The sequence below is a fragment of the Mirounga angustirostris genome, unplaced genomic scaffold, assembly GCF_029215605.1.
Source record: "Mirounga angustirostris isolate CCGP_5_RB_7025 unplaced genomic scaffold, mMirAng1.0.hap1 SCAF_14, whole genome shotgun sequence".
Classification (NCBI taxonomy): domain Eukaryota; kingdom Metazoa; phylum Chordata; class Mammalia; order Carnivora; family Phocidae; genus Mirounga; species Mirounga angustirostris.
This window is the reverse complement of record NW_026991722.1, coordinates 84,164,770-84,187,054: the sequence shown is the minus strand read 5'-3', so window position 1 is coordinate 84,187,054 and position 22,285 is coordinate 84,164,770. Positions and strand designations below refer to the sequence as shown.

At 48.1% G+C, this 22,285-nt stretch overlaps 1 protein-coding gene across 3 annotated transcripts in view; it reads left to right on the top strand.

Moving 5' to 3' along the window:
• The first annotated feature begins 3,131 nt into the window (after positions 1 to 3,131).
• Positions 3,132 to 22,285, top strand: part of ACACB (acetyl-CoA carboxylase beta) — a 123,538-nt gene continuing 104,384 nt past the window's right edge. The window contains exons 1-2 of one of the 3 annotated variants that reach the window (XM_064578533.1): positions 3,132 to 3,260; positions 4,672 to 4,767. The gene's annotated coding sequence lies outside the window, so the exon portion shown is untranslated. Of the gene's footprint in view, positions 3,261 to 4,671; positions 4,768 to 15,569; positions 15,665 to 22,285 lie in introns of those variants that run through there. The other 2 variants (XM_064578534.1, XM_045887467.3) reach the window with 2 other exon arrangements.

Sequence of the window (22,285 nt, the reverse complement as noted above, 5' to 3'; positions counted from 1 at the left end):
CTTTTCATCCTTGTCGATCCTTCGAGACCTACAAGGAAAAACAGGTGGGACGCTCTGGGCTACCTCGGAGAGTCCTGGCTTGTTGACTGGTGGCGAGCCAAGCTGAGAAAAGTCTGGAACTTGGGTGGCCTCTCTTCCTCCTTGGAGTCCTAACACACTTTGAATCTGGGTTTCACAACCTCAGGTCACCTTGTTGATGATCTTGGTTGGAATCTGTTTAAGTTTTTGAAGTATGTTTGGAAATGCAAATGTTGGTGAGTGGGGCAGACCTGGGTGGCTCAGTTGGTTAAGCGACTGCCTTCAGCTCGGGTCATGGTCCCAGGGTCCTGGGATCGAGTCCCGCATCGGGCTCCCTGCTCTGCGGGGAGCCTGCTTCTCCCTCTCCCACTCCCCCTGCTTGTGTTCCCACTCTCACTGTCTCTCCCTCTGTGTCAAATAAATAAATAAATAAAATCTTAAAAAAAAAAAAAAAAGACCAAGAGATCAATACTTGGCATTCTTTGCTACTCAGTTGTGGATTCCCTGAGCCCGGTCCCTCCCAGCTAGTGGCATTTACAGTGGTGAGGGATCCAGAGGCTTTAAACAAGCCCTTAGTATGCCTTAAGCCTCACCACAGATGCTTACCTGGGTGAGGCAGGCAGGCCAGGTCCGAGGATCCAGAGGGTCCAGCCACGAGAGTCCTTGGCTTTCATGCAAGGTGGAAATCAAACGCAAGCCAGCGGGAAGTGAGCAGAGTTTATGGAAGACAACAGATACAGACACGGGAAGACTCGGAAAGGAACCGGAGCATGAGTCTCGTTTTTGCCTGGGGTCTGGGGTTTTTACTGACTGATTATGGTCTCGGGCACGTGTCATCCCAGGCAGCTAGGAACTGGTGAGAACAAGGACCGGGTCCAAGTGTCCATTCTAAGGCACTTATTCCCTAGAACCCTGGAACCAGTGGGTCTTGGAGTGAGGCTCTCTAGCGCCAGTGGTCTGGAATATGCATGTGATGGCTTTGTCCGATCCTTCCTGAGATACTCTCTTTTGTGCTGGAAGACTCCAAAGCTAACCATTAACTCCTTGTCCCTTGTGAGGGGGACATATATTAAGGCACATGTAGGGCAGGGGTGCAGGTCTAGCAAGAATAAAAGCAGGAAAAGACGTAAGGAAAGAAAAAGCCAGCTTTTTCTTTCATGGGGTCCCTTCGGTTTCCCAGTCTCATGGGGAAAATAAAAAAATATCAATGCCAGGCTCACTCCCAGAAAGTGATTGAATTGGTCCTCAGGGAGAAGCGGAGATATCAGTATTTTTACACAGTGTCCAGTTTATAGCAGGACCAGCAACCTCTTTCTAGAGGCCCTGTTTTCCTTACGCCATGTGGTGGCTTAATTTTTTTCTTTTTGGTGATAATGATACTTAGGACTTTCTGAATCTGAGATGTATTTGAAGAAATCTGTTTCTCTATGACTGTTGTTGTGTTTGGTGGGAAAAGTTTATGAACGTACTCACTGGTCTCAAGCCTATCATTCGGCTTCTAAAAAATACCTATGACCGTAAAAAGAGAGTGTCAAGGGATCGCGGAGCTACCAGAATGAGTTTGTGCGTGTGTGTGTGTGTGTGTGTGTGTGTGTAGGGGGAGCTGAGAGTGTTTGTAGTCTTTTGGAAAGTACGAGTTTCATTAGGAAGCCATTCGAAGCACCTGTTACGAGCAAGCCACTATGCCAGAAGCTTGGCGTATGTCGTTTTATTTCCTTTTTCCCAACCACGTGGTGAAATAGCTGCATGAGGAAACAGACTCAATCATTTGCCCAGAGCCACAGGTAAGGGAGTCAGGACTCGAACCCGCGTGAGCCTGGTTTCAAAGCCCAGTCGTCTTGCTACTACTTACACTCTGCCCAGATCATTGTTATCGATGTTCTCAGGGGGGATTTCTGAATGGAGTTTATACAGATTTCCTTAAGTCACGGATAGCTCTCCCAGGAAAAACAGGACACGTCTGTAGGTGAAAATGTGCCCCATTGAGAGGACTATGCGAGCTACTCCTGAGGGACCGACATTTGGATGAGTCACCGAAGCCCCAGCCTTGGGGCCGCGGATCAGGGAGGAGGCAAGGTTTGCGGGCTGCGCACAAGACCTCCGCTCCCATCAAACGGATGATTGCATCCTCCCTTCCCATAAAGCGTGCGTGGTGCTCTCCCCGCTTACAGCCGACAGAATGAAGGCCTCAAGAGCAGGCCCGAAGTGCGTTTCCTGCTTACAGGTCCAGCAGAGAAGATCCTGAGTCCAGGGTGCTGACTTTTCCTTTCTGGAAAACAAGCCCACGGAGGAAGTGGTTCTAGCTGCACGTGCCGCCATTTAAACCGCTTTGCTCGGTTCAGGCTCTTGCGGGGTTTTTCCACTTGCTCTTCAGCGAGGCACATCCTGGGTTGACTGAGATCGGGGCCACCGAGCTGCCGCCCCCCCTTTTGTCAGAGCACAGCGCCCTTTTGTGTGGCTTCTGCTCTCCCTGCTCTGGGTTGGACCCGGAGGTGACCTTAGTCCCACACGTGTCCCGCCCTCCCCGCGGCACAGAAGGCTGGCAGCACGGGCTGGGTGCCAGTGAGAACCAGCCGAACCAGCATGGAAGTGGACTAATTTGGGGTTGTTTGTGGGTTTTTTCCTCTCCCTAAGGCACAAGAAATAGGACACATTTTATTGAGCGGCATTTTCATTCAGAAGGTTTTACGAAATCTTTTCCGGGGCGGGGTGGCGGGGGTTGTGCGGAGAGAAGCCAGGTGATCCTTGGATGACAGTTGCATCAACCCTGGGGAGCTTTTCCCGGCGGGCTTGGTCTAGAAGCCATTTCTCAAATACCCAACAACCGCGTGCAATCAATTTTCTGCATGTCCTAGGAAGGCCAGAATGACCTGGTCCATATCGCAGATGACGACGTGGACTTTAGATGCCCCCTGGCTTAGATATCAAAGAATTGTGAAAGACAGCAAAGGTCTGGGGTTGAAAGGTGGCAAGCAGCGCTGTCCTGCCCTGCAGGGCCGCCCCAGGGGGCGGGGGGTGCGGGATCCTGTTCCAGGCTGCCTGGGCTGGGACTGCGCCAGTGCCTTGAAGGTTAAGTGCTCCAGGGATATTTTTAAACGGCAGGGATCAGTTAATCTAAAAGTGACGCTCACACTCCCTGGCCACGAGGAGCAGCTCGCCAGCTTAGAGTCAGGCCCTCCGCAAACAAGGAACCCGGAAAGCACAATTGAGACCCGGGAAAAGGAAAGGTGGAGGGACAGGTGGTAAGTGAGCTTACCCCTCCCTGGAGTCCCTGCCTGGAGAGCCGGCGTCCGTGTAGACGGGGGAGGGAGGGGGCTATCCTGCCCGGGGAGAGCAGCCCCTGCACAGAAGGGGGCAGGCGGGCCTTCCAGGGGAACGAGAATTCCTGTTCCGTTTGCGGGGAGCTGATCTGAGGGCTGGAAATGGAACCTAAATGAAGGAGAAGGGCCTCTCCTTGCTTCTATAAATGGTTATGTTGCTGGGAATCTCTGTGCAGGCTCTTGTCATCGGTTCCACAAACCGAAACGGTAGGGTTAGGTTTTAGGTTTACTGAAAAGGCAGTTGTGTTAATTTTTTTTTTTTTAATATTTTATTTAAGAGAGAGAGAGCACAAGCAGGGGGAGAGGGAGAGGGAGAAGCAGGCTTCCCGCTGAGCAGGGAGCCGATGATGTGGGGCTCGATCCCAGGACCTGGAGATCATGACCTGAGCAAAAGGCAGACACTTAACTGACGGAGCCACCCAGGCGCCCCAAGTCTTCTGTCGTAAGGATAACTACTCTGTTTCTTAAAGATGTCCAATCTCTCAAACTGTTACGCACTTTTTTTTTTTTTTAAAGCAGACTCTAGGGGCACCTGGGTGGCTCAGTTGCTCGGCTGAGATCATGATCTGAGGATCGTGAGATCGAGCCCTGCGTTGGGCTCTGCACTCAGTGGGGAGTTGGCTTGAGATTCTCTCTCTTTCTCCCCCTCCCTGCTCGCTCGCTCTCTCTGTCGCAAATAAATAAATAAATCTTAAAAACAATAAATAAAAGCAGACTCTAAGAGTAAAGCATTTATAGTGGCCCTGTATCACTAGAAAGACATTTCATTTTTCTGAAGTGCACTACAAAGTAAAAGTCAAGTAGCATGGAGTAAAACAGGTCTCCTTGTACTGTTCTTCTACCTGTCCCGCCCCCTCCTGCTGTGTACAGTTTGGTATAAGACTTCCTAGACCTTGGGGGCTCCTGGGTGGCTCAGTCAGTTAAGCATCTGACTCTTGGTTTCTGCTCAGGTCATGAATTCAGGGATGTGAGATGGAGGCCCAAGTCAGGCTCTGAGCTCGGTGTAGAGCCTGTTTGGAATTCTCCCTCTCTTGCTGCCCCTCCGCCCCCCACTCTCTATTTCTAAAAACAAAACAAACTTCCCAGACCTGGTTTCTCAAAGACCTATTCTGTGCCTTCACCTGGTACACAACTCTCTCTCACGATGATCGTTATTATTATTTATTATTTTAACATCAGTGGGCTTCCATGTAAGTTGGGTGACCGACCATCTACAGTGGTCCAGGACTGAGAACTGAGGGGGACCTCCTGGGAAGCCAGTCTTTCCATTTAAAAACTGCAAGGTAGAGACATTGTTTTATAAACTGTTGTTTTTTTTTTTCCTTCGAAACAGTGTCTTGGGATATATCTAGAAGATGTGATTTCTTCACTGACTTCTCTGAGTTTTAAATGGAAAGACTCCAGCCGATCCTCAGTCATGTGATTGGAGGTATAAACATCCTCAGTTTATGAATTTATTTGAGCAGCTCTAGGAAGGCATTTTATGTTTATGCAAAGGAGGTTTTTAAAACATTTTTTTAGAAAGATTTTATTTATTTATTTGGGAGAGAGAGAGCAGCAGAGGGGTGAAGGGCAGAGGGAGAAGCAGACTCTCCGCTGAGCAGGGAGCCTGATGTGGGGCTCGATCCCAGGACCCTGGGATCATGACTTGAGCTGAAGGCAGATGCTTAACTAACTGCGCCACCCAGGCACCCTAAGACATTTTTTTTATTTTGACTCAGTTGACAGACAATGTTACATTAGTTTCAGGTGTGTACCTAGTGGTTCAACTTCTCTGTATGTTATGCTGTGCTCACAAGCGTAGCCACCGTCTGTCACCATACATCGCTCTCGCAGTATCATTAACTCTATTCTCTAGGCTGTGCTTTTATTCCCAAGGCTTCTTCATTCCTTTACAGAGCCTTTCCCTTCTCCCATTTTGCCCATCCCCCCACCCCCTCCCTTCTGGAAACCATCAGCTTGTTTTCTGTATTTATTGATCCGATTCGTCTTTTTATTTATTCATTTTTTTTGGATTCCACTTATGAGTGAAATCATATGGTATTTGTCTTTCTCAGTCTTATTTCACTTAGCATGATACCCCCTGACTCCATCCATGTTGCTGCAAATGGCAAGATTTCATTCTTTTCTTTATGGCTGGGTAATATTCCACTGTATCTATCTATAGATATTTATTTACAAATATATATATATATGTACACCACATCTTCGTTATCCATTTGTCTATTGATGGACACTTGGGCTGCTTCCTTATCTGGGCTATTGTAGATAATGCTGCAGTAAACATCGGGATGCATATATCTTTTCAAATTAGTGTTTTCGTTTTCCTTGGGTAAATACTTAGTAGTGCGATTACTGGATCATATGGTAATTCCATTTTTTAATTTTTTGAGGAACCTCCATCCTGTTTTCCAGAGCGGCTGCCCCAGTTTGCATTCCCACCAACAGGGCAGGAAGGTTCCCCTTTCTCCGCATCCTTGCCGACACCTGTTATTTCTTTTCTTTTTGATTTTAGCCATTCTGACAGGTGTGAGGTGGTATCTCATGGTGGTTTTCATTTGTATTTCCCTGATGATGAGCGATGTTGAGCATCTTTTCATGTGTCTGTTGGCCATCTGTATGTCTTATTTGGAAAAATGTCTGTTCAGGTCCTCTGCCCGTTTTTTAAATCAGATTTTTTTTTTTTTTTGGTGTTAAGTTGTGTAAGTTCTTTATATATTTTGGATATTAACCCTTATCAGATTTATCATTTGCAAATATCTTCTCCCATTCAATAAGTTGCCTTTTTGTTTTTTTGATAGTTTCCTGTGCTGTACAAAAGGTTTTCATTTTGATGTGGTACCAACAGTTTATTTTATGCAAAGGAGTTTTTGGTTTTTTTGGTTTTGGTTTTGTTTTTTGCTTCTGCTCAGGTGCTATGTAAGCTCTGTTTTATCACCTTTATATATGAGACATAAATTAGAGTATTATATGAGATACTTGATCTTTAGGGGTCAATAGACATTTCAAGCTTTTCAAGTGGAGACTCCCTCAAAGTCTTATCCCTGTAGAAACTTTGTGATACCTTATTCTAAAGTTTCCTCTGAATTTTGACTCAAAGATCTTTAGAGGAGGGTGCATCTGTACCCTGAGAAGCCTGGAAGGATGGTCAGAAATCATGCATTTTACCTGAACACTTCATGCACGTTTCACATTCTATTCTAATAGGTCTCTTCGTTATAATAATAGTAAACTTACTACCATGAAGTAAGAGAATTCTCCAGGAAGATAGGATGGGTTTGTTTAGATTGTGTTAGACAATCCGGGCTGGGCGCAACAGGGAACCCGAGGTACTGATTACTACGTGATTGGCATGCAGCAGGTGTTGAATTACGCACAAGGACAATCCTAGGACGAGGTGTTATTTACTCCATTCCCCAAACCAGGAAGCCGAGGTTTGGAGAATTCACGTGACTGGCTCTGGGCCGTCACATGACAAATGGCAGTCTCCACTCAGGTCAGCCCCACACCAGAAGTGGGGCTCTCTGGACCTCTCCGGGCCACCAGCACAGCATACCTTAGCACCCTTCCCTGTGCTGGGACCCCGGAATACAGCCTCACTTTTCAGTTAGCCCGGGATTGGTACCACCACGGTTGGACCCACTAACACACCTTTCCAAATCAAATCAAATCAAATCATGGGTGAGAGTGATAAGAAAGGACAACCCTGCCCACACTCTCCCTTCTGTTTGGAAGTAAATGGGTCTCAGGCTCCAGTAGTAACTAGAATAATCAGTTGTTGGAAACGCCCCTCTGAGCAGATCTTCCTTCCACACTGTTAAAAGGAAGGCTGTGGTCTCTTATTTCCACATTCGCAACAAAGTGGGACTTAGGGGCCCTCCTGTTTGGAGGAATAACCCACGTAAGGTGAAGGGGCTCTGGTTCCAGTTTGGGAAACATTGGGCTGCCCATGGGGAGCCCAGACCCTTTCTGGCAGACTTCTCAGAGCCTTGAATATACTGACCTGTGATGGGACTCTCCAGAATGCAACTTTGGGATTTGGCAGCGATGGGGACCATCTTTCAGGGCTGGTGTCCGCCATCGGCACCTCCTGAGAAGCATGGAATAGTCTCATTTTGTACCTTCCTCAGTTCCGCTTCAGAATTGCAGGAGGCAGGATCCTGCCATGGATAAGTGTCTTAACAAGGCTTGAGCTTTTGTACAGGGCTACAAGGCAGCGTGTGTGCGCGTCTGTGTGTGTGTGTGTGTGTGTGTGTGTGTATACCGAGCCAGAGCCCAGCCTCCCAGGTTCTGGATGGATTGGAACAGGGACATCTGCCAGCAGACTATTGGACTAACTCACGCTTGGGGTGAGGTGGTGGTGGGCGTCGGGGAAGCACGAAGAAAACACACAGGCCCTGCAGCTGGTCGGTCACGTCCAGCTCTGCCGCTTCCTGATGTGACCTTGGGCAGCAGATTCCTCCCCTGCCTCATCTCTTCATTTGCCAAACGGGAGCACGAACTTCCTAGAGTTTTTGTGGACATGCAAAGGGATAGTAAGCATGAAGTGCATAGTTTAAGACCTGGTATACAGTAAGTGCTTAACACACATTAGCCTTTATTATCATTTAGCAGTTTCCTCAGTTTGTTCAAGGATTGCTGCGTGCCTCCCGCCGTGTCTGCACTCCCTTTACCAAAGAGCCATTTTTTTGGGAACGCTTGTTGCTGGGGAAGGGGTCAGGGAGCCTGGGGCAGGGGGGATTCAGCTGCCTGTCCAAGGTGGTTGCCCACTGCCTGACCTTGACGCTCACACCCTCAGACTCGCTGGAGCAGGAAGACCCTCTGGGGAGGCGGGAAGGATGGGCTGGATACAGAGGCGGACCTGGGCTAGGTGGAGGCATGATGCAGCCAACAGGTATTTCCTGACCCTTCCGTGTGCTGGGCCCTGCACTGTGGAGCCAGGGGCAGGACAGAGCCAGTCCTCGCCCCGAGAAGCTTACATTCCATGAGGGGGGTAGAGATGAGTGAGTGTATCGGTGACAACATAGTGTCAGGTCAGCTTGTGGTAAGTGACGTGAAGGAAAGGAACATGTCACCGAGAATAAGACCCACGGTGTCAGGGTGGGTCTGGGGTGGGAACACGGAAGCAAAAGCAGAAAAAGGAGCAAGAGATAACCACGCCAGGGGGCAGTGGTGGGAAAGAACATTCCGGAACATGGGCCCACAAGCACAGGGGGCCTGAAGGGGGACCAGTAGCTAGAGAGTGGGCAGGGCCCAGATCTCCAGGGCCACGTGGACCACAAAGGAGTACAATGAAGAGCGACCGAGCATGTGAAATTCAGTTAAGCTGCCCACTGCCAGAGTGACTTGGGACAAGTTTAACTCTTGAACCCTGAGATTCCTCTTCAATTCAACACCAAAAAAAAAAAAAGGCTTCTCACAATACTGATCTCACAGAGTGGGATGAGGTGGTGATTATAAAATGCTTAGTACAGAGCCTGGCACATAGTAAGTACTAATAAATTTTAACTGTTAGTACCAATATACAGGGGGTTTTTTTGTTTTTTTCTTAAAGATTTTTATTTATTTATTTGAGAGAGAGAGAATGAGAGAGCACATGAGAGGGGGGAGGGTCAGAGGGAGAAGCAGACTCCCCGCCGAGCAGGGAGCCCGATGCGGGACTCGATCCCGGGACTCCAGGATCATGACCTGAGCCGAAGGCAGTCGCTTAACCAACTGAGCCACCCAGGCGCCCCCAATATACAGGTTTTTATCAGTAGACAGGGTGCCTTAACTTTTTGGTATAGAAAACAAGTTAACTTTTTTTTTTAAGATTTATTTATTTATTTGAGAGAGAGAGGGTGTGCACACACAAGTGAGAGGGGCAAGGAGAGGGAGAGAGAACTTCCAGCAGACTCCACACTGAGTGCAGAGCCCAACCCGGGGCTTGACTCGGGGCTTGATCCCACAACCCCAAGATCACAAGATCACAACCTGAGCCAAAACCAGGAGTCTCAATTGACTGTGCCACCCACGTGCCCCAACTTTTTTTTTTTTAAACACATTCAGAGGTAGAGTGAATAGCACAGTGAGCCTCTCTATTCACCACCCTCTTCGATAACCATCAACTTTCTGCACTTCTGGTTTCATCTACCCACACATACACCCTTTTCCCCGATGTTTTCCCCATTTTACTGTGAAAAATTTCAGGGGCGCCTGGGTGGCTCAGTTGGTTAAGCGACTGCCTTCGGCTCAGGTCATGATCCTGGAGTCCCGGGATCGAGTCCCGCATCGGGCTCCCTGCTCGGCGGGGAGCCTGCTTCTCCCTCTGACCCTCCTCCCTCTCATGCTCTCTGTCTCTCATTCTCTCTCTCAAATAAATAAATAAAATCTTAAAAAAAAAAAAAAATTTCAAACCTACAAGGAAGTTGAAAGAGTTGTATGGGAGCACCCATATACCCATCACATTTCACGTTCATTGCAGCCATCATCCGTACCTTTCTCCCTGAGTACTAACTGCATACTGTCATTAACTAGAGTTCTGGGGTCCTCCGGAGGTGGGGCGTGGGAATTCTTTTCAAGCAAATATCAGAGCCAGATAAGTAACTGTAGTGCATATCTTTAAAAGAGATGGACTTTTAAAAAACCATCACCATGATTGTTTCCAACACCATTAACGGCATTTCCTTAACCTAGTACCCAGTTCATGCTCCGCACCCTCTGTCCCAGAGATGTTGAACACTCGTTCTGTTCCAATCAGGACCCACAAAAAGGGTCCTATTAAGTCTCTCTTCATCTGTAATAGCCACCCCGCTGCCTTTATTAAACACCAGTTACTTATTGAAGAAACTCGGTCATTTGTCCCACGGAATTTTCCACATTTTGGATGTGGCTGATTACGCATCTCTCAAGCGTCCTTTAATGTGTTTATTAGTGCTCAGGTCTCGAGGCTTGAATCAATTCAGGTCCAAACCCTTGGCAAAACTACTTCAGCATGCTGCCGTGTCATGTGCCATCCACTGCACAGCGTCGAGAAGAACCTAATGTCAGGTTAACCCGCTTTCAGGGATGTGAACTGCTCGGTGCACGTGGGAACCAGCGTCAGCCTGATCTCCCTTGTAGACTCCCCAGCGGCCCTTCACTGAATAGTTTACAAGCCATGGATGATCAAAGCCCTACCTAGGTCAATGTTATTTACTGGTTGCAAATGTGGTTTCCTGCTTGCCTCCATCCTCATTCACTTATTAGCTGTCATTCTATAACATACGACTCTCATCCACCATCTGAAATACAGAGCATTTTCCTACAGGAAAGGCAGGATAAGTGCTCGATTGCATCTTTTTTTTTTTTTAAAGATTTTATTTATTTATTTGAGAGAGAGAATGAGAGACAGCACAAGAGGGAAGAGGGTCAGAGGGAGAAGCAGACCCCCGCTGAGCAGGGAGCCCGATGTGGGACTCGATCCCGGGACTCCAGGATCATGACCTGAGCCGAAGGCAGTCGCTTAACCAACTGAGCCACCCAGGCGCCCTGCATCTTTTTTTTTTTAAAGTCCGTTTTCAGAGTCATGAGCGGTGCCATTGGGAGCTCCCGAGATGTCAGTGAGGTTTTTGTTTTGAGGAACACGGCGACCACATGATTTTCGAAATTGCTTGGATGTATTTCAATCCACCGCAGTGATCACCTTTTTATGGGCCCAGGGCCCTACTTTGGCAGGGCAAGCCCCTTCAGGGTCCTTGCTTTCAGACAGGACAAGAAATCTCAGCTCACTGTGTACATTTCTGCCCCAGCCCTGGAGTGAGCCATTTCCCCCAAGCAGTCCTGGTTCCTTTTAGTGGGAAACATACTTAGAAATCATAATCTGGGACAAGGAATATTTTACAGGTTCCTCCTGTGAATCGTGGACTGGGGTCAGGGACTGGGTTAAGAGGCTTGTACAGTAGTTCAAGTAAGTGATAATAGGGGCTTGATCCTAGGTAAGGCACTCAGCACCATGCCTGGTGCGTTATGGAGAACATGGTAAATATTAGAACACTCTTCGTTTGTGTTCTTTATATTAGTTCATGTAAACCTCACCAAAAACTCTCTGAGGAAGGCAATCTTATCCCCACTGGATACACAAGAAAACCAAGGCTCAGAGAGGTGAGGAAATTTGCTGAAGGTCACACGGGAAGTAAAGAGCAGACATAGAACTTGGAGCTAGCCAAACCAGATTCCATACTCCAACCAATACACTGGGTCTTAATTTCAAACTCAGAAATGACCTAGATTAGTTTCTGGCAGAAAACATGACCATCCAACGGGGCTGGCTTGCTGATGCTTGTTAAACTGGGATTCCAGTGAGGGTCTCCAGGACTGGGCCATGCTTCAGACCCTCTCCCTGCCCCAAGGGGTTTCTGCAACTGTGCCCTTTAGCAGGTGCAAATGGCCCCCGAGACTGCTCTTGGTGCCCTCTGGCCACACAAGCTGCAAGCTCTCCCAGGCACATGTTCTCATGACTTAGTCTTTACCAGAGCCCTTGTGAGGTTGGCATCATTCGCAACTGAAGAGCTGAGGTCCAGAGATTCAAATATGGAACCGACGCTGCAGAGTTTCCTGGCTGCTGGCGGTGCCACGGCTCAAACCCCCAGGCTCTCCGATTCTGTGTCTAGAGTTCTTTTTGCTTTTCATTCTGGAAGGGACAGGACAGAGGAAACGGTGCTCCTTTTTAGAGAGGCTAATCACCCATGGGGCTCTGTCGATTCCTCCCAACATTTGCAACCAGATTGCCAAAGCTGGTGGGAAATGCTGGGCAGCCTCGGAGGAGAGCAACTGTCCCCAGAAGGTCAGGTTGATTCAGGTTGGGAGTTACATTACCACTTTTCAGGCCGGATGGTGCACTGGCCCTGCCCCAGGACTAGGCTTGGGGGAGGCCCTCAGCCAGCAGAGCCAGGGGATGTTGGTGGAAGGGATACCCACCACATCTCAGCTCAACATCAGGGAGAGGGCTTGCTCGACAAAGCCCCCTGGTCTCCAAGGCAGGGGCTGCTCAGCACAACCCTGACTAGCAACGTTAATGAGAAAAAGAACTACAGTAATCACAGTAGCTCCTCATAGCATGCTTCATTTATGCCAAACTAAGCAGTCTACGGACGTGAGTTCATTGACTTGCCCATCGGGGTGCTGAGGTTGGTCCTGTTACTATCCCCATTTTACAGATGGGACAACTGAGCTCGGGTTCACTGCTCTGCCTGCGGTCACATTGTGGGTGGTGAGCTGATTCTCCAGGCAGTCAGAGGGCAGAGTCTGTTAACTCTTGCACTGTAGGTCTCCATCGCTCCGAGGAGGTGTGAATCCCTTATGCTTCTCGTGACCCTGCAGAGTCATTTGTCCCTGTCTGCTGCCCGTCCCCACCCTCCCCGCCCTCCACCCCTTTCTCAGCACCAGGCAGGCTGTTTGGTTCCTGGAAAGCGCCAGAGTTGCGGGCTTCTCCCGCTTCTAGGCTCTTGTGCCGCCTGCACCGTAGGCTGCCAACGCTCTTCCTCCACCTTCCTGCACGTCCAACCATCGACTTCGGCGGTCTCTACAAGGATGACTCAGGTGGGGACCCGCCCCCCGGGCATTTCTCCAAGGCAGCTGCCCAGCTGGAACCGTTCAGGCTGGTTTTGCCTGGGCCGGCAGATCAACCCTATCAAAAGCTGGGCTTGGCTCACCAGGTGCTCATGGAGCACCTGCAGTGAGCCCGGGAAAACTGAAATTCACCAGCTTTTCATAAATATGTTTTCCTCCCCGAAGTTGTCCCCACATCGGTGGCCGCTGATGCTGTACACCTGCTCGACTCTCAGATCAGATAGTTTGGGATTTGGTCCCAAAAGCACAGACATGTAGACAATCTATGCTTACTCGCATGGTCCTTGGGCATCTCCAGAGACCCAGATGATCTGACAAGTGATTAGTTTGAGAACTATCGACTCTCCCTGGTTCTCATTTCCGGACTTCGGATTCCACCCGTCGAAGAAGGTAGCCAGTTGATCAATCGAATCAACGGCCTGCCCACCTCCCCCCCCCCCCCCCCCCCCCCCCCCGCTTACAAATGTAGGCTTTGGAGTCAGGCAGAGCAGGGTTGAATTCCATGTACTTCCAAGCTGTGTGACTTTGGGCGAGTTGCTCCCCTTTTCTGGGCATTGGGTTTTCATGCCCATTCTGTGAAACGGGATGAGAATACTACTTCCCCTGGGGCACCCGGGGGGCTCAGTCAGTGAAGAGTCTGACCCTTGGTTTTGGCTCGGGTCATGGTGTCAGGTGCATGCGAGCGAGCCCTGCGTGGAGCCCCATGAGCTCCATGCTCGGCGGAGAGTCTGCTTCTCTCCCTCCCCCCTCTGCCCCTCCCCTCCCCTCTCTCGAAATTAATAAATTCATCTTAAAAAAAAGAAAGAATCCTACTTCCCCTGCAGGACTTCTGTGAGGAGTAAACAAGAACCTGAACACAGGACAGTCACTGCAATGGAAGGCATCACTGTGTTACCTATCAGCACGAGGTGCTTTAGCATTTGTGGTTTGGGAGTTAGGGTTGAAGTTAGAGTTAGGTGAAGGTTGAAATTCTCTTGCTCTCCCTGGGTACTTTTCCTTCTGGGGTGAGGAAGCAGGACATCTCACCTGCCTAGTGCCCTCAGCCCAATCACAGGGGAAGGCGAGGTTCTTGAATTAATCCCTTCCTCCCCTGTGAGCTGCACCATCACGTGTCTTCTTCAGATGCAAAGAATATTAAAGAGAACAATGAGTATCCTTCACAGTAGAACACTTTGCTAATTGCTGCTCCTGGTTAAGTAACTTTGGCAGAGCCCCCATCTTCATCCAGTGGAGTTATTAATTCACCATGTAGCATGGTGCCAAGAGCAAACTCCTCAGGAGTGGCCCTGACGCCTGACCGGCGGCACATGGGTGCCGGTTACCCAAATGTGAGTCCGTGGTGTGCATTTGTGGAGGAGGACGCTCGGCAGAATCCACACTGCCGGTCATCTGCCTTGTTCTTTGCATTTCGCTGCACCAAGAAGGGGAAGGTTGGGTTCAGTGACTGTGCAGGTCTTGGCTGGTCCTTCTCCTAATCCTCTGAGGTGGGTGGGGCTTTGTCCTTTCCCTTCTTTTTTCTAGACAGGGAAACTCAGGCTCACTGAGGGAATGTGATGTGTTTGAGATGACACTCTGTGGGGTGGTGGGGGTGTCACTGCGGTGACTCAGCCTACCCTGGGCTCTCAGCGCGGCCAGTCATGGTACATCCTAGGATGAACCACTCCAGGCATTGTACTCTGTGTCCTGCATGGGCGATCACCTTGGACTCCTGACAACCCTGTCTCGTTAGGGACATCCTTACCCTACGTTGCAGATAGCAACCTGAGGCTCAGGGAGGGTATTGCCCAAGGCTTACCCTGCTTGTAGGGGGCAGAACTGGTAGGTGAACCCGGTTCAACCTCCAGGGCACCACATGAGGTGCTCAAGGACGGTAGATTTTTGCTGTGAATGGTGCCTTGTTATAGAAGGAGCACTGGCCTTGAACTGGGACCTTAGCGCTAGTCATGGCTAATGTCGCTCATTTCACGAGGGACCTCTGGCCTCTGCTCATTTAAAAATAAGGATGCTAGCCTCGCTGATCCCCAAGTGTCCCCTCCTAGGCTGCAGGTTGGAGCAGGTGGATTTTCTGGGAAACACAGTGACCTGTGATACCCCCGTTCCTACAGGCTGGAGTGCAGGTTAAGGTATCCACTAGCCATCTTGGATTGCTCGCGTGGCTAGCTCCTATCACCTTCATTATCTCTGAATTAGCAAAAGGCCCTTGCGCCATCCACCTGCCAGCTGGAGGGTTCTTGGCTGCCCACCCTTCGCCCTGACATTCTGCTTCTCTTTCCATCACGCCTCACCTGGCCAAACCCCAGCAAAGTGTCTGACGGGTAAACACATAGGAACAGAAGACACTTGTGATTAGGGGAGCATGTTCTAGAGACAGATTTGGCAAGAAGGTGATGGTATAAACCGTGAAGTAGACCTAAGTACAGGAATGTGGCAAGCTAGCGGGGGAGGTGGACCTATGGACTGGCCCTTAAGTAGCCGAGCTTGAGTTCAGGGGAGGGCTGAACACGGACCTTCGCGAGTGGCTTATATTTGCGGGTGATGAATAAGGACATGGCTGACTTGGTGAATATTCACCCTCATTGGAGCACCAGCTCGTCCAGACTCCTCCCACCATGGCCCGATGCATGACACCAGCCTCCTGCTGAAAGGTGACACCCTGCAGGCTGGGTTCCCCTAGTCATCCTGTGGGCGCCTATCAGATCCACACGACAATGGAGCTGGTGGACGTGGCCACAGCGATGGTAAGTGGCAGCGCACTCACCTACGAGTTCATCTTGGTGGGAGAAAAAATCCGAGTGTGACACGGGATCGCTGGTCGAACGCTGACATTTTGCCCCCCTTGGTCCCTCGCAGCCCCGGCCGGGTCTGGGTGTGTGTTGCGGGGGTGGGGAGCCGCTGGGAAGCAAATCATGACCCCCGCTGGCCCCCTCCGGTCTTCATTTGGTCGCTGAGCCGCACTTGTTGGTACCGAGTGGTTTCCTGCATTCACGAGGACCAGAGCCACGATTGCTCTGACACCTGGTAGCTATTGCTTGGGTTTGGTTGGCAAGAAACAAAAATAGCTTTGGCTGAGCTCGGTTTTCAGGTCAGCTGGATTATTTCAGTGAAGGGCAACAGCTTGGCATGGCATGGTCCACAGAGCTTCGCTGGGAGGACTCCTCTGGCCTTTACTGCTCATGGGATCACACCACCTGCACAGTGCTCCTCCTGGACCACTGTGCATGTCTGGTGTTGTTAGTTTACATGTTGCTCTGCTGCTCCATATTCCAGGGACACAGCCAGGTGTCTGGTTTTATGATCACATCCATGTGCTCATTGTTACACCGCCCCTTTTATGGAATTTATTTACATCCACTTTCGGTGGCGGGGTGGGCAGTGCTGAAGTATGGGTGTGGGGGCTGGATTTGAGCAAAGTCAAGGTGCTGAGCTTCTCTGAGCCACAGTTTACTGAACCATGAAATGGAAGTAAAATAATGCCAACAACTGTAGTAATATCCATCACAGTCGTTCTGAGGATTGGAGGCTGGCAGGCTTTCTACGCTTGCGATGTGTACAAATGTGTAAATGCTGTCTGTGTCTATAGTGTTTATCCCAAAAGCAGATAAATGCAGGTAAATGGGGCAGGAGTGAGTATCCCCATTTTTACAGATGGGGAAACTGAGACCCAGAGTTTGTTTGGAAACTTTCTCAAACAGTTCCCCCTTTTGTTTCCGTGTACTCACTGGGGAAAAGTTCTTGTGGGGTGGCCTTTGGATCCCACATCGTTACTCTGCAAAAAAAAAAAAGGGGGGGACATAGGTTTTTCTCTGCAGGTAACCCCTGCAAGATCGGTGTGGGGTGTTAGCTCCGTGGCCCCTTTCAGAATAAGAGCAGATCTTCAAGGATTTGCTGGGTGGGAGAGGGGAGCTGAGCTGGAGAGAATTGCTGGTCACTCCATTCATCAGAGGTTCCATTGTAGAGCTTGTCACCTGCCTGCGCCACCCCTCAGTCGCCTACCTACCATGCATGTACCCCCCCCGACCTGCCTCGACATGGGTCCTATGTTTCCAGGCAGTGACTGATGTGCTTTTCTCTTTGGGGCAAGGAGATGCCAGCATTTCAATTCTATACACTCAACTCTTCCTTAGATCCCATGATTTCAAACGTGCCCATTTAAGATGTGCCTCAGGTTGGCTGCATGGGTATAAAGTGCCCTGCGTGACCCTCTACTTTGGACCTGCTGTAGAGACACAGCCGGTCGCCCTGGCATTCCTGATACAGTTTCGAAAATTCCAAAATTCAAAATTCAAAAATCAAAATTCCAGCTTGCCTCCAGCCATCAGGTGGTGCTCAGTGTGTGTGCGTGCCCAGATTTATCATTCATTCAGTACACGCTTTGGGGGTACCTACCACGTACCCCGTACCAAGCTGAAATGAATGACAATTGGTCCATGTCTTCAAGGGCCTCCGGATGGGGAGACCAGCGAACACTGTTTCTCTGCTGTGTTGTCTTCATCGCCACGGTGGAGGTGGTGGACTCTTCTCCCCCGTCACGCCCTCCTGCCTGGGAAGGATGTAGCCCTCTAACCTGTTGGGCTGCCAAGGGAGCCAGAAGCTTTTGCAACATTTTTTGGTGATGCCATCTGCCAATGACTAATTTCCAAATCTGTCCTCAGGGGGCATGTGTGAGCCCACAGTTTCAGGATGCTGACCTTTCTCGCTGACGCTTTTTAGACTTTTCGTGAACTTGCTGTGTGCCAGAGATGAGTCCCCCGAAGGACCTCACCTGTCCCCCCCAGGAGGATCTCACCATCTGGAAACAGGAGGGAAGGAGGGAGTAGACCTGGGGGTTTAGACCAGTGGTTGTCGCCCGAGGGCAATTTTGTCCCCTGAGATGTTTGGCAAGGCTGGAGACATTTTTGGTTGTCACAACTGAGGGAAGAGGTGCTCCTGGCATCTAGTGGGGGGAGGCCAGGGATGCTGCTGAGCACCCTACAAAGCGCAGCACAGCCCCCACCACCGGGAATGCTTCTCTCTCTCTCTCTCTCCTTTCCTTCCTCCCTCCCCCTCTCCCTCCCTTCCTTCCTTCTTTCCATCCCCTCTTTCTCTCTCCCCCCCCGCCCCCGATTGTAGCCATCCTTGTGGCTGTGAAGTTGTACAATGCAGTTCTGATCTGCATTTCTGTAATGATGAAGGATACATCTTTCCATGAGCTAGTGGCCATTTGTACGTCTTCTTTGGAGAGATGTCTGTTCACGTCCTTTCCTCATTATAAAATCAGGTTGTCTTTTTGTTGTTAAGTTGTAAGACTTCTGTACGTACTCTGGATGCTAAACCGTTATCAAATATGTGTTTTACAAATATTTTCTCCCATTCTGTAAGCTGTCTTTTCACTTTCTTGAGAGTGCCCTTTGATGCACAAAAGTGTTTAATTTGAATGAGGCCTACTTTGTCTATTTTTTTCTTTATGTTTATGCTTCTGGTGTCACATCTGAGAATCCATTGCCAACTGTAAGGTCACGACAATTTACTCCTATGTTTTCTTTTAAACTTTTTGTGGTTTTGGTTCTTATATTTAGGTTCTTGACTCATTTTTTTAAAAAAGATTTATTTATTTATTTTAGAGAGAGTGAGAGCACGAGCAGGAGGGGCAGACGGAGAGAGAATCTCAAACAGACTCCATGCTGAGCACAGAGCCCGACCCGGGGGTCGGCGGGGTGGGTTGGGGGGGTGGCTCAGTCTCACGACCCCGAGATCATGACCTGAGCCAAAAGCAAGAGTCAGATGCTTAACCAACTGAGCCACTCAGGCGCACTAGTTGTTGACTCATTTTGAGTTAGTTTTTGTGTATGGTCTGAGTTAGGAGTCCAACCTCATTCTTTTGCTTGTGGAAATCAGCTGTCCCAGAACCATATGTTGAAGAGACTATTCTTTCCTCTTTGAATGATCTTTTTTAAAAAATTTTTTTAAAGTTTATTTATTTTCTTTAGTAATGTCTATACCCAACATGAGGTTTGAACTCACAACCCTGAGATTAAGAGTTGCATGCTCTTCTGACTGTCCAAGTTCCCCTCCCTGCCATCGAATGGTCTTGATATCTTCATCAAAAATCTATTGGCCATAGTTGTATGGTTTATTTTGGGACTTCTCTTTCTGTTCCATTGGTCTAGATGTGTGTCCTTATGCCAGTACTAACTATTTTGACTGTAGTTTCACAGTAAGTTTTGAAATTGGGAAGTGTCAGTCCTCCAACTTTGTTCTTTTTTTTTTTTTTTAAAGATTGTATTTATTTATTTGAGAGAGAATGAGAGACAGAGAGCACGAGAGGGAAGAGGATCAGAGGGAGAAGCAGACCCCCTGCCGAGCAGGGAGCCCGATGTGGGACTCGATCCCGGGACTCCAGGATCATGACCTGAGCTAAAGGCAGTCACTTAACCAACTGAGCCACCCAGGCGCCCCAACTTTGTTCTTTTTTAAGATTGTTTTGGCTATTTGGGTTCCCTTGTAGTTCTATATCTGTATCTTGCTTCAGGTAGTAGGGCCACCTTAATAATAGAAAGTCTTCCGATCCATGAGCATGGAATGGCTTGCATTTATTTAGGTCTTCTTTAATTTCTTTCAGCAATGTTTTGTGCACCAGCATTGTGCAGGTCTTTCACCTCCTTCGTTAAATTTATTCCTAGATATTTTATTTTTTTGGACGCTACTGTAAATGGAATTGTTTTCTTTTTTTTAAGATTTTATTTATTTGAGAGAGAGAGCATGCGAGCGCACAAACTCGGGGGAGAGGGAGAGGGAGAAGCAGGCTCCCTGCTGAGCAGGGAGTGCAATGGGGGGCTTGATCCCAGGACCCTGGTATCATGACCTGAGCCGAAGGCAGATGCTTAACCGACTGAGCCACCAGGTGCCCCTGGAATTGTTTTCTAATTTCCTTTTCAGATTGTTCATTGTTGGTACATAGAAACACAACTAATTGATCTTGTATCCTACAATTTTGCTTAGCTTGTTTATTACTCCTATTTGGGTTTTTTTTGTATGTGTGGATTCTTTAGGATTTTCTATACACAGGTATCTCCTGCTTTTTGAAAGTTCACGTTATGCCACTTTGCTTTTGTAAAAGACCTACATTAGATCTACATTAGTAGCTGTTTTTGCTAACCGGAAGAAATCAGAAGAGGATTTTTGCTTTTAGGAGAAAAGGTGAAAAGTGAAAATAGCATTCAGTGTTTGTTTTGCAGAGAGCTGTTAAAGAGGGAGCACATACCCTGAGCAGTGGCCGTAGCACTGCCAAGCTCCTTTGGCAAGAACTACACTCAGCAACTCAGCCTCAAGCCACCATAGCTTTGAACTATGTCTGTGAGCATCTGAGCTTTGTCTTGATTTATTTTGTGCATCCATTAGCAAGATGTGTCCTAAGCTACCCAGAAAAGAGAGGTTATTTTATGGGTCTAGGAATGCTCAAAAATGTTTCCATATAAATTAATGGTAATTTCTTCTTTGTTTTATGCCATTTCAACTTAGGAAAGGTTTCATAAGAACCTCTCTACTTTTGAGTAGCAGGGAAACCTGTATAGGATCATGCCGACTATGATTAGAGATGATTTTATCTCTTTGTTTCCAATTTGGATGGCTTTTATTTCTTTTTCTTGTCTAATTGCTTTGGCTCAGACCTTCAGGACATTGTTTAATAGCAGTAGTAAAAGTGATCATTCTTGTCTTGTTCCTGATCTTAGGGGAAAAGCTTCCAGTTTTTCACCACTAAGTATATGTGAGCTGTAGGTTTTTCATAAATGTGCCTTATTACATTGAAGTTCCTTTCTGTTCCTACTTTTCTGATGTTTTTTTTTTTTTATCACAAAAGGGTTTGTATTTTGCCAAATGCTTTTTTTGGTGTTAATAGAGGTGATCATGTTGTTTCCCTCTTTGTTCAATGAATGTTGTTTGTTATGTTGACTGACGCTGAACCACCCTTGACTGGCTTTTCTTTAAAAAGAAACTTGATGGCCTTGAAAGAAAAACCCTCTTAATCCTAGGTATAACTTGGAAAATACCCTTGACAACATTTTGACAAATTCTGTTGTGCAAAGTCTGCAGGAAGTATTCAGATCATGCAGTTCTGGGAAAACTTGAGAACTTTTCCCCTTAAGAACATAATGTTGAAATTTAAAAAGAAAAAACCTTTTAGATACTAAATTGATATGTTTGAACTTTGCGATCCTGCTTTTTTTTTTTTTTTTTAATACTTCTGCTGTTCTGAAATTTCAACATGTTCAGTTTGTGTTTTTGTTTGCTTCTTAAAAATATTTACTTCTGGGGCGCGTGTAGGGCTCAGTCAGTTAAGCGTATGCCTTCGGCTCAGGTCATGATCCCGGAATCTGGGGATCGAGCCCTGCATCAGGCTCCCCACTCAGCAAGGCATCTGCCTCTCCCTCTGCCCCTCCCCCTGCTCATGCTCTCTCTCTCTCAAATAAATAAAGTCTTAAAAACAATATTTACTTCATTTTTTAAAAAAGATTTTATTTATTTGACAGATAGAGACATAGCGAGAGAGGAAACACAAGCAGGGGTAGTGGGAGAGGGAGAAGCAGGCTTCCCGCCAAGGAGGGAGCCCGATGCGGGGCCCGATCCCAGGACCCTGGGATCATGACCTGAGCCGAAGGCAGACGCTCAACGACTGAACCACCCAGGGGCCCCAACAATATTTACTTCAAATAGCAATGATCTACTCATTAATAGGGCAGAGTTAGTGTGGCAGGAAGCGGCATGGTAAGAAATCTGAATTCATGTATTTGACAAAATTAATTTCTGTCTTTTGTTAAGCTCTCACTTTTTAAAAAAGATTTTATTTATTGATTTGAAGAGGGAGAGAGGGAGAGAGAGAGAGAGCATGAGCAGGGGCAGGGGGAGAGGTGGAAGGTAAGGGAGAAGCAGACTGCCTGCTGAGCCGAGAGCCCAACATGTGGCTTGATTCCAGGACCTGGAGATCACGGCTTGAGCTGAAGTCAGATGCTTAACCATCTGAGCCACCCAGGTGCCCCAAGTTCTCACTTGTTACTGGACACTGTTCTAGACCGTGGAACAGAACAGACTCCCCATGGCCTTGCTGGGTTTGCATTCTAATTATAAGCATACCCCATGCCAGATATACTAGTGCTAGGAAGAAGATAAGGCAAGGTGCTCTTCCTCCTTACAGAACCATGATGATGATTCTGACAGTAATACAGGAATACAATGATGATGGGGTGGTGATAATGAAGATGATGATGACAGAAGCAATAGTCTGTTTATATCTATGAATTGGAATATAGTGAAAGGTCTTTTGTTTCTTTTTGGATTGCAGCTTTATTGAGATATAATTCATATACCATCCAGTTCACTCATGT